Here is a 14,636-nt window from a genome sequence, read left to right on the forward strand (position 1 = left end):
ATAATTTCCAAATGGCTGCCCAGCGGCTTCCTGCAGCCAAATTATTACCAGCACTTTGCTAATTTTGTTAGCTAATTGAAAGCCAATAAATTGGCCTGCATGTCTGGCCACTGAAGCAAGGCGAAAACTGACTTTTAGCGAGGGTTTAATGCACCCCCGAAAAAGCCGACAAAAAATAAGGTATTAACTTGGCATGCAAGAAATGCCTGTTGGCCAACCTAGCAGAGGGTTAAAAGCCGGTTAACACCGCAAAAAACCGAAGTTCCTCTGTTGCGTCGCTGCTTTCACTTCGGGAAACGTCGCTGTTAAGTGTTAACAGTGGACCGGGCTCGATTTCAGAGCCCCGATTCTTGGCTTTCAGTCACCTGTTAAGGCCCAAGCGCTACGAACGTCGACGGAGTTTTTCCGGGAAAACGCAAGAGGGAAAAATCACGAGAGTGCGTACGGTTTTGTGTGTGTGTTTGTGTGTTTATTTCTGCATGCTTTTCCGCTCTTATCATTTGCACTTGCAAAAATGCATTCTATGCTAACTAAGAAAAAAAAAGAAAAATGATGTTAACACCAAAATCCTGTTTGAAAACCAGTTTTGTATTATTTTGGCTTTGATTTGGCGGCGACGGCGAACAACGGTTTCCAGCTGGTCTGGTCCAGAATTCTTGAACGCGCGCCGTGACGTCGCCGAGTTCTATGGCGTGGATTTGGCCAAGAAGAGTCTATGGGCCAAGAAGAGACTCTATCAATAGAAGTTTTTCATTTGGTTTACCGTTAGGCGGCGGGTCTAGTTGGTTGTTGTTGTTGCTGCTCTCGAGTGGGCAGCGCCAACGGAGCGTGCATCATCTGGGTTTAGAAAGCCAGAGAATCCATCGTATGGTACACATATACCTGACTACCTAGTCTCTCCATCTTTGGCTACTAAATAAATCAAGAGAAAAAAAGATCTTAGAAACAAAAACCAGTAACTGGCAGTGGAAGGCTTAATTAAATTTAAAGCCAGACTTTTACAGATTGACCGACTTCTTCTTCCAGCGAAACCAACAGAAATGTATTAAATCCGTTAATTGATTTGTTTATTTGTTGTTTAAATTGTTGCGCAAAATTGGATAAACACTTCAGTCAGAAGTGTAAATAAAACGAAAAACCTTTGGCGGCTTGTTTGCATATAATTATGTGGCACACAGGAATTGTATTTCTTCGTAATTGAATGCCTATAAATTAAAATAATAATTTAATGTGTGAACAGTGTAGATTTTTGGCAGACAGTTAATTCTTATTTATTGATACCATAAATTAAAGGTTATTTATTTCGGAAATACGAAATGCATTTTCCTTATCTTTTAACTAAATTATAGAAATTGTTCTTTAATTATTTAGCTAAAGAACAATAAAATTGATTCAACATTTAATCAATTTTAATGCCATTATTGTGTTTTAAATAGTATTTAAGTGTTGAAAATGCAAACCCTTTCAAAAATATTTGTATTTGTTATTTCCACATTAACTCATAAGTTACTTTTATTTAAATTCGCTTTGCATTGATTTACTTAATTTTAAAAAGTGTTACATTGGTTTAATTTCTTCTTTCCATTTGCATTAAAATTATGCCAAAGATAATCAAAATAAAAACCAAAGCTGAAAACCAACTAAAAAATTCCCTTTCATAAATGCTCACCAACATAAATATTGGTTCATAAATTAAAGGCCAAAAAAATGAGAGCGGAAATTACTAAAATTTTCGAATGCAATCATAATTATTACTCGTAGCATTCCTGCCGAGTTTTCATTCTTTGGGAAAACCACACGAAAACATTCCGGTGGCAAACAGGTTGCCATAAACCCGAGAGCAGCAACAACGCCAAAAGGGAAAATCAAACACGTGCACAGAACGGAAAAGGTTAACAACACAACCAAAATAAAAAAACAGCAAACAGCAGCGGTAACAGCATTAAGTTTTTCCCTTTTTTTCCCCTTCATTTTGATCAAACACAGAGAAATAAACCAAATTTTAAAACCGCGCGATAACTGAAAAAATTCGAATATAAAACCGGGGGGAAAATAAAAAAAAACGGATATAAAGGAATTTCAAGCGTTTGGCATTTTGTCAACCAGTAAAGGGCCAAGTGACGAACAACAAAAAAAAAAGGAAAAAAGCAGGGAGAGGCGCACAAGTGGCTGCAACAAAGGTTCTACCGAACCACCGAACCCGCGACCTCTGACACCCCTCCTAAAAAAAAAAAGAAAGAAAATCTACCTTTTGGCCGGAAAACGCTTGTTTCAGCACGCGAACGAAAGAGACAGGACGACTTCGTGGGAGGGAGACGGCGAACAAGAAACAACAGCAGCAGCAACAACAAAACAAACAGGTGAGAAGGAGACTTGCATGAATGAATGAATGAATGAATGAATGCCGGGGTGAGGGAATGAGGCATTGAGGGAGGGCGGGTGTGTCGAACTGAATGAATGAAAGCCGCAACTGAGTATTGCGACCCGGTACAGTGATCACTCGAAAATCTGAATTCTTAGATGCAGTTTTTCGAATACTAAAATAAGATTTATAGAAAAATTGATTAAGTAATTTACAAAGTGTTTATGAATATAAGGATTGATATATAGAGAAAAAAATAGTTGTAGTATTGTAGGAACAAAATTAATACCATAATTATTCTAAATATGCACAGTTAATATTTTTCTAAAAAATAAAACTCATGTTATGGAAAATAAGTTAAGCTCTTTAAAAAATGCTTTACAAAAATATTAGTCTATATATCCTCGAACAGTTAAATAAAAATGGTACTTTAAAATTTGCAGAAATAATATTTCCTAAAAACAGTGTGCTAGGCCTAAAAAGTAAAATAAAAAAAATGTATTTTCAAAATTACTCAGAGAGAAATATGGCTAAAAATTCGACGATTTTAGTGCAAGTATATTGTCAAACCATTTTAAAAAGTAAAATAAAACGTTTTTAACTGCCCGAGTAAAAAAAAATTGTTTAAAGCCTTTTACTTTTTAAAACTTTCCAGCCCGGTTTTTGCACCTACAACTTTTTCAAGTATTTTCTGTGCATGATTAAATTTTCATTAAGATTGTTACACCGAAAATTCTTAAGACTCTCAAGAAACGAAAACCAAGGTTACTTTACGAGGGCCCACTGTTGTTATTTTTAGTGCAGGGTGCGATGGAGTGATTGAAACTGATAAAGAATTATAGAAAAGGCTTTCCTCGTGCACGAGGATTTTCCCAAACAATTCTCTCGCGCCGCGGTGGTTTTTGTTCCATTTGACTTCCCCCCTTGAAAACAGGGAAGCCTGCTCAATAAGCAATTAATATGCACAAGTGTCTGCCCAGCGAGTTTCTACCGAAATCTCCGAGTGGAAATGGGCGCGAGTTTTGTCTGTGTGAAAATGGGGAAAAGAAAAGAAAAACCGAGCCCAGCGTGGCACATTGTTTCGGTTTTCCACGCAGTGTTAAGAGCTTAATTTAATTCAGAAAAGGTTTTTTCCTCTTGATGAAAATTGAGTTTAAGTCTGTCAAAGAAAAAACAGAGAGAAAAATACACTACTGCTTTATGATTCAATAATAAAATACATTTTTATTAAATCTTGTGTGTGTATGAAATTAAAAAATATTTTTTCCATCAATTAAAGGAAAATGACTTCCACGAATCGAAACCATCCATGTGCTGCATTGCCATTCATTTGAATCCAAATCAGTTCCTATTATCTCAATTGAAATTTTCCTTTGAGTAATTTGAGACCAAATTTGATTCTCTTCTCACCGGTGACTTCCATTTTCCGCTGGCGTTTCTACATTTCTTTAGCTTACCCCAGTCACGATTGCAACTTTAATCTATGGCAATTTATATTTGCTTCTGTTGGTACTAAGCAAATTCACCCTGAAACACACACAGAACTATTATGGCGAGCATAAGCGTAGCCAAAAGTTTTTCCAGAAGGGGTTTTAGTCCAAAGAAATTACAAATACAATAAATCGGAATATGCAAAGCCATATGTTATCATTTTTAGTTGTTAAACATAAAATATAGCCCCTTTCACCACGCCTCTGACCTTGGTGGAAACTCTTCCTGAAGTAGCGAGTAAAGTTAACCAGGAAAAGTTGCAAAAAGCATCAGAAGGAATGCCAAAAATACGCAAAACAAAAGAAAAACGTATTTCAAAAAGAAAAACAATGCCATGAAAGAACAGAAATAATGCGCAACGTATTGTTGTAGCCAACTCGATTCCGGCGAGACTCTTGTGAAATATCGCACTTTGCTTATAGAAATGGTTATCTATGCTGGAAATAGAAATTCAGGAAAAGTCAGAATAAACAAAAACACAAACAGTAACAAAACGTATGGCAAACAAGACGAGGAAAAACCAACTCGCACAGACAAAAGTAATGTGAAACACAATAAAAGTGTCTAAAGTGTATGAAGAAATGAAAGTCAAAATGTGTGTGTAAGGTTTCAGGGAAGGGGGTTTCTTATATGTTATATATATAGTAAGTATAAAAGGGGTCCCCCCATTTCCGCTTTACTTCTCACAGCATCTTCGCCGGTTTCATTAGCGGCCATACAGTTTGTATTCTCTTTCGTTGATCTTGATCGTGAACTCGAAAATATTTAGAAAATGTGTTAAAGCCATGGCCAAGAATTTGAGAAAGACGAGTGAAGAGTGCGGGGGTTTTTCGAGACTCGTGTCTGGGTTTTGAGAAGAAAGCGTGCAAATTATGGTTTCTAGGAAACTGGGTGCCTGACTGATGAAGACGGCCTACCAAGCCACCACCTGTTCCATCGAATTTCGTACTCCTCAGGTACAGTGGTTGATATAGCAATTAATGGTGGAATTAAATTTTGATTGCTGGGTAATTATTTTATCTCTTACTAAAGTCTACGCTTTAGAGTACTTCTTTCTCATTGGTTTGAATAGTAATTGAAGGGGTAAATGGTATTTCCCCACGGTAATCTGTGTTAAGCATGAATCTTTAAAAATATTATTTCTTATTATTTATTAAATTAGAAAAATTGGCAATACATCAGTTCAGATTATTTTCAACAGTTAGCCAACCTTTTTTATCAGTTTTAATTTTTTTTCTTTTAAGAAATCTTACAACCTTTTTAAAGAAGAACTACTATCTTTAAAAGATACAAACTTTCGGAAATTGATATAAAATACAGTTTTATTCTTTAGCTCTCACAATTCATCACTTTGTTCTTCAGCATTCTAAGAACTTAACAATCCATCTAGCTATAAGTCAAAGTGTTTCCCCCAAAAGTCATAAAGCATTTCCTTTGGCTAACTTGGTCACCAAAGTCATAACCACTTCCTCGAGATTTTTCCCACTGTCAGAGGGGTTCCCTCACAGATAATTGAATTATGATCGGGGAGTGTGTCAAGTGGGGAGAAGCGGGGCTTACAAAGCTAATGAACACAAACTGAAGGGTAGTCGAGTGAGTCAAGAAGACAGGGCCAACAGCTAGGTGATAATGATTTAGGTGTTCATTATGATAATGATGATTATGCTGCCACTCAGAGGCGAATGGAAAATGTTTGAGAGCAAGAGGAGGAAAAAAGAATAAGTCGCGGCAATGAACTCGAAAAAGAAATGCAGACAAACAAACAAAAAGAAGTGGTAGAAGAGGCATGCATAACTAAGTAACTGCCACAAACAGCGAAAGAAAGAGACGGCAACAGGGCGAGCGAAAGAGACGGCAGGACACGCAGCATGCAACTGCAGTTGTCAGTGCATCATTATACAGCTGAGATTTTGGTTGGCCTATTAGAAGGATGGCCAGGGGCAAAAAGTTTTCAGCGCTGCAGCTGCAAAATAATGCTGGTCTACACTAGGGAAAATGTCATAATAAAATATTATAAATTGATTAAATTATCGGAATTTAAATCAAAAAAAAAAATGCTTAAATAACGATATCATATAAGAGGGACTTCCTATCAACAGTAAGCATTATCTAATCTCCAATTGCAGTTGATAACTAGAACTTTTATCATGTTTTCCCAAGTGCACCTTTAAGATCCATCTGCATCATCTGTTTTTGACTAAAACGTAGTTGCTAGAAGAAGCAGAGAAGAGTAATATGGAAAAAGAGAGGTCATTCATCCAGCGTTTACCACGCTATGCTATGCCTAACCCCCATCCCCCGACTTTATTAACATATTTCTCTTTCCCTTTCTAACCACCTCCCTTTTTTTTGTTACCAAGTGTTGCTATGGCCTTAGTTGGTGTTGATCTTTGTGTATCACATCTTTTTGTTGTTAGTTCACTTTTATTTACTTTTTTTGAGACTGTCTAGATACTTTGGGCAATTACTTAAAGTACTCAGCTTAGTTAGAAAAACAGAGATATTAATGTTGACTTTAAAAGTCTTATGAGAACCATTGGCCTTAAAATAAATTCCTGTAAAAGTGAAAAGTAGATGTAACCCTCGTTAACCTAGTAAGCTATTTTTAAGTATTCGAACACTTTTGTAATGAGACCAAAGTTCTTGAAGGGTATTCCCTGGGCGAATCCTTTTGACTGCTCCTGTATTTTGCTCCCTTTATTCTGCGGTTTTATTCTGTCCTCATTTCCTTCGCTGCGCCCACCATTCACAGTGGTTTGGAAAAAGGGAAAAAGGTGGCAGGGGAAGTGGAAGCTGTCGGGAAAAGGGCCCAACTTGGGTCCAGAATATCCCCTGACCAAACTTCTCACTGTCGTTCCACGCTTCTTTTACTGCTGCCGGTGACGCTTGCTTTTATGCATGCCCGTTTTTCCTGCCATTTCTTTTACTTTTTCCCATTTTGGCCTACGGTTTTTGGCCAACAGGAAATAGCCGACATTAGACTGGGCTGGCACGTGTTTATGTTGCTTTGCTGTTATTCTATGCTCCACGCTGGGGCAGGAAATGCGACAGAAAAATGCATTTTCAGTTGCCATGGAATTTCCATCCTTTTATTCAGGAAAAACTGTTGGCAGTTTCGCATCTGCTTCTATTTCTCATTCTCTGACCGCTTTTTTTAAATTTTATTTTTAGCTCCCTGCTTTTTTTAAGCGATCCATGTTTGTCTTGCTTTAGATTTTATTTTTATTTCAGTTTAATCCAGCGGAGAAATACATCTTTTATATGTGAACAGGGCACGAGAAAATTACTCTTTTACGGTTCATCTATAAAACCAAAATAAACGAACAATTTAACTTTTTTCTTTCAAACGAAATTGAAACTTTTATGGCAACTATTAAGCTCAACTAAACGGTTTTTTTCTTGTTAAATTTTTAATGCTTGGAAATAGTCAACTTAAACTCGTTTAAGCCGGGTTAACCATGCAGTTTTATAGGAACCATAACAAAAGTATTCGTAGTACTTAAAGCCACCAGGAATCCATTTCTAACATCTAATAACAACTAAGTAGCAGAATTAACAACTAATAACATTTTAAAGAACCAAATTGCCTATAATATTTTTTATGGAATGCCGTATTAAATAACAAGATTATTAACAAAATAGGTTTTATTATTTCTAATGTTATAATATTCATTATCTTTTATTATTTTGTCTGATCTAAAACAATAGTATTATCTTAAATACAATTTATTACAACCCTCTGACCATTGTTTTATATCACTCCCCCTCTCATTAAAAGAAAAGTCTATCGCCGGGGGCTATTTCAAAAGTCACTCTTTCCGAAAAAAGTGCAGCTGCATCATCCATTTATCCATCTACCAATCTAGAATATGCTGCAGGGCATTTCCCTTCATCGAGGTAAGAAAAACAAAAAATGGAAACAAGAAAAGCCAAATGAAAAACTTTGTAGCTTTGTTATCTGCTATCTCTCTTCTGTTTCTCTGCCACACAGTTTATACTGTGGCTCATTTGCATTATATTAATTCATTTCATTTTGGATAATCCCCCAAAAGAAAACGGTGAGAATGGATAAAAGAACTTAAAATTTGTGGTCTGTATCAATAAATCAGAATGAAAATGAAAACGCTGAAGTGAAAATGGTTACGGTTCTTGGGAAGGCAGCCGTTATGCTGACTGCATACACTTAATTAATTTTCAAATAAAATGGAGAAGAAACCCCACAAAATTGTAGGGCTGCAATCCATATGGCAAAACTTTCAACTTACAATTCAATTTATTTTTCAGCAAAAAAACGAAAAAAAAAAAAGCTGAAAGCAGAACAAGAAATAAAGAAAAGCAACAAAGGCGGCGATAGAGCAAAGGTAAAAAGACAAATTGCAACTTTTTGAGGCACAAAAATCACAGTTAGCAGATAGTTTTACCCCCAGTTTGTCCCCCAACCACCCACTTTTCCACTTCCTCCAAGGACACACAAAAGCATAAGAAGAAACTTTGTCCTGCCGCCAGGACACTTGAAACAAATTGCAATTTGTGCCTTTGCCTACGAGGCGGGGTTAAATGGTTTCCCCTTTGGTTTTTACTGGGAGGATGTTCGCTTGGGGTCTCCAGTGTTGCCTATAAATTAAGTTCAGCAATTAATAATTAAAAAAGCGTGTTAATTAGAGAGCCACACACAGGGCCAAATGAAAAAAGAGGTCGAGAGTGGGGAAAGATAGAACCCATAGAGTGGAGCTCAAAATGTTTCAGCTAATTGCGATTTCAATTAGCCGCATTACGAAAATCCTTTGGTAAACTCTATACAATCTAAAACGTATTTTAATGGCTTTTTAAATTATAGAAATAAAGGTATTTTGGTTGAAATAACATCCTAAAATCCTTGTAACTAGTTTTATAAAATAAATCATAGGACATATAATTTTTTCCCATTTGACTCACTAATCTACAACCATAAATTCCCCAAATTAACTATATAATAATGAACAATAACTCTACAATCTTAGTATTAAATTCGTGTGAATAAATGGAGCTTGTCACATCAGCAAAACTAACTGCCTTTGTTATGCTTACTTATCCATGTTCGTCGCTTTGTCAGCCCGCATACAGTCGCTCGATTAAGTTTATCTCCACTTGCAGTGCTTTCCAGTACTTCGTTTCAAGGTGGCTGGGAACTCTTGGCCAACACTGTCTGCTGGGTGTTTTATCATTAAGGTGGCCATTTCGCCTTCCTTCCGACGGGGGGAAGTCCTTGCACGCCATTTCATTGCCAAAAAAAAAACATTTTTCGCTGACAATTCGCTTGGCCAAGTTAACGGGGGAATCCCCGTACTCATATTTCATTTCATTGTGCCCCATTTCTCCACCACGGGATGGTTATAGATGCACCCAGACAGAAATGGCGACTGCTGACTGCTTAATATTTCACCGGACTTTGTCGGTTCTTTTATTACATAACTCGGATTAGATTTGTTCAGACGAAGAAGTAGAGAGGGCTCACATACATATGTATGTGCTATCTGAAATCTAAAATGCCCCTCACGTTCACGGGCATTGCCTAATTTAGTTATGCATCCAGGCACTGTACATATAGCCCCACCGATTCATAACCACCGACCCATTGATTATTCACAATCAATCAGCGTATTGAGTCGGGCCTATTCCCGTTACGATCCCATTTCCCGTTACGCCTCCAATTCCGATTCCATTTCCATAACCATATATCTATCCATCCTCTTGGAGGCCACAATTAGCTGGCCACGCTATTCTGTTCTTCGATTCGGCGAATTGCAATTGGATTTGGCTGTGCCAATTAGTTAATTAGCAGATAAGTGAAATAGGGGGGCCGAGTGATGAGAAAAGCCAATAAATGGAGGAAACAGCTATGGCAATAAACTACCCAAAAATAATCGACAATCTAATGGACATTGGATTTAGGATCATTTTTTTTGGACACGATAAAAAAGGTAATACGATACAATGGGAAAAGAAAACAATGATCCGTTAAGTTAATTTTCCGGGTAAATCGGGTTTATCACTTTCCTGTAGTCAGATATTAAGCCAACAAAATAGTCAGGATCTTCATTAAATACAAAAGTCTCATCACAATAAGTACCAACATTTAGATACTTAGAAAAATGCTTAAGGTATTGTAAACTATGTATATAAAATCATAAATAATTTTATACTAATTAAATCATTTTTGGAGACTTTGTAATTTATTTTATTTGCCCTATGATTTATACAAAAACCAACTCAATTTCTTAAAATACCATGTAAGTTGATAAGACCGATTATTTTAAAGAGTCCGAAAAATAAACGACAAAGCGTGCTATAACCACTAAATAAGCACTAAATTAATAACCTAAGGCAAATAATAATTAGCAGTTATTATGTGCAAAATGGCCAATAGCAAATTGGTGACTTGTTCGACCACCATTTAATATGTAAAGACCAAAGCACCGGCCAGTTAACTGCATGCAGTATTCATAAGTTAAACCAACGACATTTAATCGAGATCCAGAACAAAGCACAACAATGGCCAACGCAAATCGAAACAATCCAATACCAAATACCAAGCGAATCGACTAAAACCCATTGCAATTGCACAGACCAACAAACAAAATAAAACAAAGGCTAAGCGGCTTTGGTTGAACCCCAACCTGAAGTGCATTGTGCAACGCTGCGTATACGCAACAATTAAGTCAGCAATTCTCGGTGGCTTTATCGTATTTAATTTATTTCCTGGCTCACCTTGCCACATACTAGAGTCGAGCAAAAACAGACCCATTTTAATGAAGTACAAATACCAAAAAGTTAGCAAATAAAGCAAACTGTTGGCCAAAGTCTTAGATTTAAACCAATTTAAATGAGTTGAGTTGGGTTTTAGAAAATGAAAAACAAAATAAAAACTGTCGGGAAAAATTATGCGAATCCAAACTGACCCAAATGGCAAATCGCTGAAAACAGCAGCAGCGAAAAAAAACCACAAAACATAGTTTCTAATGAGGCAAATTAAGCAAACGTCAAACAATTAAAGCAAAGCCAACAAATGAGCGTGTAATTATTTTATAATTAAATTCCATTTAGCCAAGACTCAGGTCTGCGAGACCGCGACAGTTGGCCTATGCTGGCCTGAAAATTTGTGTAAACTTTTGTGTGCACCTAGTGTTTGCAGCAGGTGCAACAGGTGTAAATTACGACAGCGGCAGGCACACAACTACAAAAAAAAGGGTGACAGCCAGTAATCGCAGCAATCAACTCAAAAAACAACAGCGAAAACAAAAGCAACTCAAAATCCGTTTCCGCCACTGAAAATTAGTGAATTTTGTCAGCGTCAGTGGGTCAACAAAAAGCCTTTTGGACAACTAGACGGACAGGGGTCAGTAACTGGAAAAATAGCAATGGGTTAAAAAATAGAGACAGCGGAGATACAAAGTTATGAAATGCAATTAGTGAGAGGAAGAAAGGATAAAATTAAAATTTTATCAAAAAAATATGGAACTCTTTAATACTCTTGCTAAAATTTAGGAAAATTCAAATATTTTGCAATAATATTATTTATACCAATAGAAATTCAGTTATTTCTTTATTACATCAAGTCCTATATCAAGTCAAAAAAAAACTTCCGAAATTCAAATGAAAAATCGCATATTATTTCTGTAATATCGGATATGCAATTAGTGAGAGAAGAAAGGGAGAAATCTAAAGTCTTATCAAAAAAATATGGAACTCTTTTCTACTCTTACTAAGATTTTAGAAAAACTTAAAATATTTTTAAAGAATATTTTTTCTATCAAAAAAATGTAGGTGTTCTTTTTTATACCTTATATATTAAATCCTATATCAAGTCGGAAAAAAACTTTTAATCTTAAATTTATATAAGAAATCGGCTATTATACCATACTTTTTTCGACACCTTTAAAAGTCATCATAGTTCGCTCTATTGCTTTCTTCTAAAATTCAATCGTGCGAATAGTTTTTCACGATACTACGTACATGTTATAAGGAAAAAGTAAAGTAGAGATGACCAGACCACGTTTTCAAGTCAGGGATCAAAGATGATCGTGATTTCGAAGACTGCCACGAGTCGATGGCGAGCTAAATACTGAAAAATAGAAAATGTAATACATCACCTTTACTCTCACTCTTTTTCTGTGTCCAGCCTTTTTTTATGAAAATCAAACAACTCTCTCCAAATAGAGTAGAGCAATTAGGCAGCCCGTTGCACTTGTTATTTTTCCCTCTGTTGTGTTTATTCTGGGCTGGCAAGACAAAGTTATAATTTGTAGTATTGTTATTTGCAGTCTGGTTGCCAGTTTATTTTTTTTTTCTTTAGCAATCGAAGCTTGCTAAAAATTGGTGAAAGTCAGTGGAGAGTAATTTAGTCTTTCGCAGTCGCTCGTATGCGTGCAGCGATTTTAGTTGTATTTTATTTCAGATATTTGCCGCTTGTTTTATTTCGTTTTATTTTTTTTTCTCTTGGGTTTATGCCTTGTGGGAGGTGCTGGCACTCGATTGAGCCTTCTAGAGTGGAGTGAACTAGTTTCCATTTAATAGTTATAGCCCAAGAGGCACTGGCAAAGAGAGCATGAAATGTGCAACGAATTGTGGCAGCCGCACAAAAAGATTTATTGAAGCCGTTGCTGCTGGTGCAGCTATTAACAAAATTACTTAACAAGCGGCCGAAAAAAAATATGAGAAAAAATACTACGTCCAGCAGCAGCAGGAACTCCCTTGAGTTATTGCCAGTCGGCTGAGTTTCAGTTTTGGCCAGGCTAAAAGACTAAAAGGGTGGGGAGTGTGTGCAACCACAGGAACTGGGCGACAGGGCGCAGGCGACCTTGTGAGGCGGCGATATATTCTATTTAATTGCATTCGCGGTTCAGACCAAAGACCAACGAAGACCCAACCATAGAGACTCTAAGCCGTTGTCAGAATTTTCGGGGCTGGAAACTCGGATTCGGTCGCCGCCTTCACATGTGCAAAAGCAAAACTCCCAGCACAGTGTGGAGAATGTTAAGCCCCGGATTACAACGGACATCAAAAGTGGGCGGCAACTGGGCGCTTTGATTTATGATTGCACAATAGAAAGATAGAGGAGCGAATTCTCACATATACGAGTGTACGAGTGCCTAAGCAAACGTGTATTTAAGCCCTTTATGGAGTGCAATCCGGGGAGTTTGAAGTGAGGGGCTTACTAGAAGAGGCCCTAAAAGGTCCAATGAATTTTTCACATTAGTGCTTTGTAGAGCTACCGAAATATTCAGTGCATAAAGCAAATTAGGTACTGAAGCTCCAAAAATTTGTACTCCCACTAATCAAACATTAGAAAAAGTTTGACCCAAGAAGTAGATTATATTTTTTTTTCTATATCTCAGCTCATAGAAGACCATCATCTGCCATATAAATTGGTTATATAATATTTCGATATTTTAAAACCATTTTTTTAACAGGTATTATTACATGCCTTTAAAAATAAATTGCCAGAATATTAAGTACATTTTTAAGCATGATTAAATTGACCAAACTTTTATTCAAAATTAAAATTTAGCAATGGTAAAACATGATTATGGAAAATATAACCAAAAACTTTAATTGGAAATTATATAACAACATTTTAATGAATAAATAACTAAGCGAGGAGAGTTTTAATCGATTAGATATGGGAAAAGATTTAATAAATGAGACCTTTAATTAAACTGCTGCTGCTTCTTCCGCCCATTTAAATACCCTAGCAAATCTGTAGTCACAACCGAATCCCCAGCAGATGATCGGGCAAAGAACCCATTTCCTGCACCTCACATTGGCCATTGATTGGGATTTCGCCGCCCATCGAAACCCTTTCCAGTCCGCCGCAGAAATGTTATCGCCGGCTTGCCTTTTCTATGTTATAAATTTTCGCTAACGACGCCCCTGGCACCAAGAGGAGTTGCTTTGTTTCGCTGGCCGTTTTCTATTTGATTCCCCTCTTTTTTTTTTGGGAAGGGGGTAGAGAGAGACTATCGTCCAGTCGCAGCTTTGAACAGCAGCAACATCGCGGCGACAGCAGCAATATACAGCAGCAACATTCAGCAGCAACAGCAGCAGCAGAACCAATTGCGGTTGCCGCCTGCCAATCGGCAAAAGTTGACGACCGCAGCGCAGCTATTGAAAGGCAATAAAAACAACAGAATCAAGTCGGAAATGAAGGGGGCCAGAAGTCCCGATTCCCCTGGTTTTGGAGGACACTACCAGGCGATGCAATTTGTTATTTTGAATTTTGCAATTTTCGAGTCGGAACTATTTTCGCACAGCGCAAAGCAATCGGAAACGCGGGGCACACAAAGCAATGAATGCGCATCCAGATTTTTACCCCTTTGCTCTTTGTTATTTAATTAAATGTTTCGCGAATTTTTGCGAAGGAGAACAGGAGTTGGTAATTCGTTATACCTTAAATTGAGGCGTGGGCGTGGCAGCGACTTTGGCAGCTCTATTATTAGCCACAGGATTGTTAATGATTATTGGTTCCATGGAAATGCAGAAATCAACCATTTGCTTCAACTATTTTTAGTGCCCATCATCATATTTCCTTTTGGTTCACCGACATAGTGGCACTCACCTTTCTTGAGTGTCTTCTTTTTTTAGTTGGTTTTCCTTCAAGGACGAGAGAGGGGCAGGAAAAAATTCTAAAAATTCCCAAGTCAAGGGCTAAATAAACTTTGTCGCTCGGCCAAAAGAGCAAAAGTGTTTGACAATCGAACACTCGAAAAAAAAGAATACTTAGAAGACCAAATAAATATAGTTAGCA

General features: G+C 37.1%; 1 protein-coding gene across 1 annotated transcript in view; it reads left to right on the top strand.

The window, feature by feature from the left end:
• The first annotated feature begins 333 nt into the window (after positions 1-333).
• The window catches only part of haf (leucine-rich repeat and fibronectin type-III domain-containing protein hattifattener), a 58,123-nt gene continuing 43,820 nt past the window's right edge, over positions 334-14,636 (top strand). The window contains exons 1-2 of the mRNA XM_070995255.1: positions 334-437; positions 1,987-2,360. The gene's annotated coding sequence lies outside the window, so the exon portion shown is untranslated. The remainder of the gene's footprint in view (positions 438-1,986; positions 2,361-14,636) is intronic.

The sequence above is a fragment of the Drosophila suzukii genome, chromosome 2L (genome assembly GCF_043229965.1).
Source record: "Drosophila suzukii chromosome 2L, CBGP_Dsuzu_IsoJpt1.0, whole genome shotgun sequence".
Classification (NCBI taxonomy): Eukaryota; Metazoa; Arthropoda; class Insecta; order Diptera; family Drosophilidae; genus Drosophila; species Drosophila suzukii.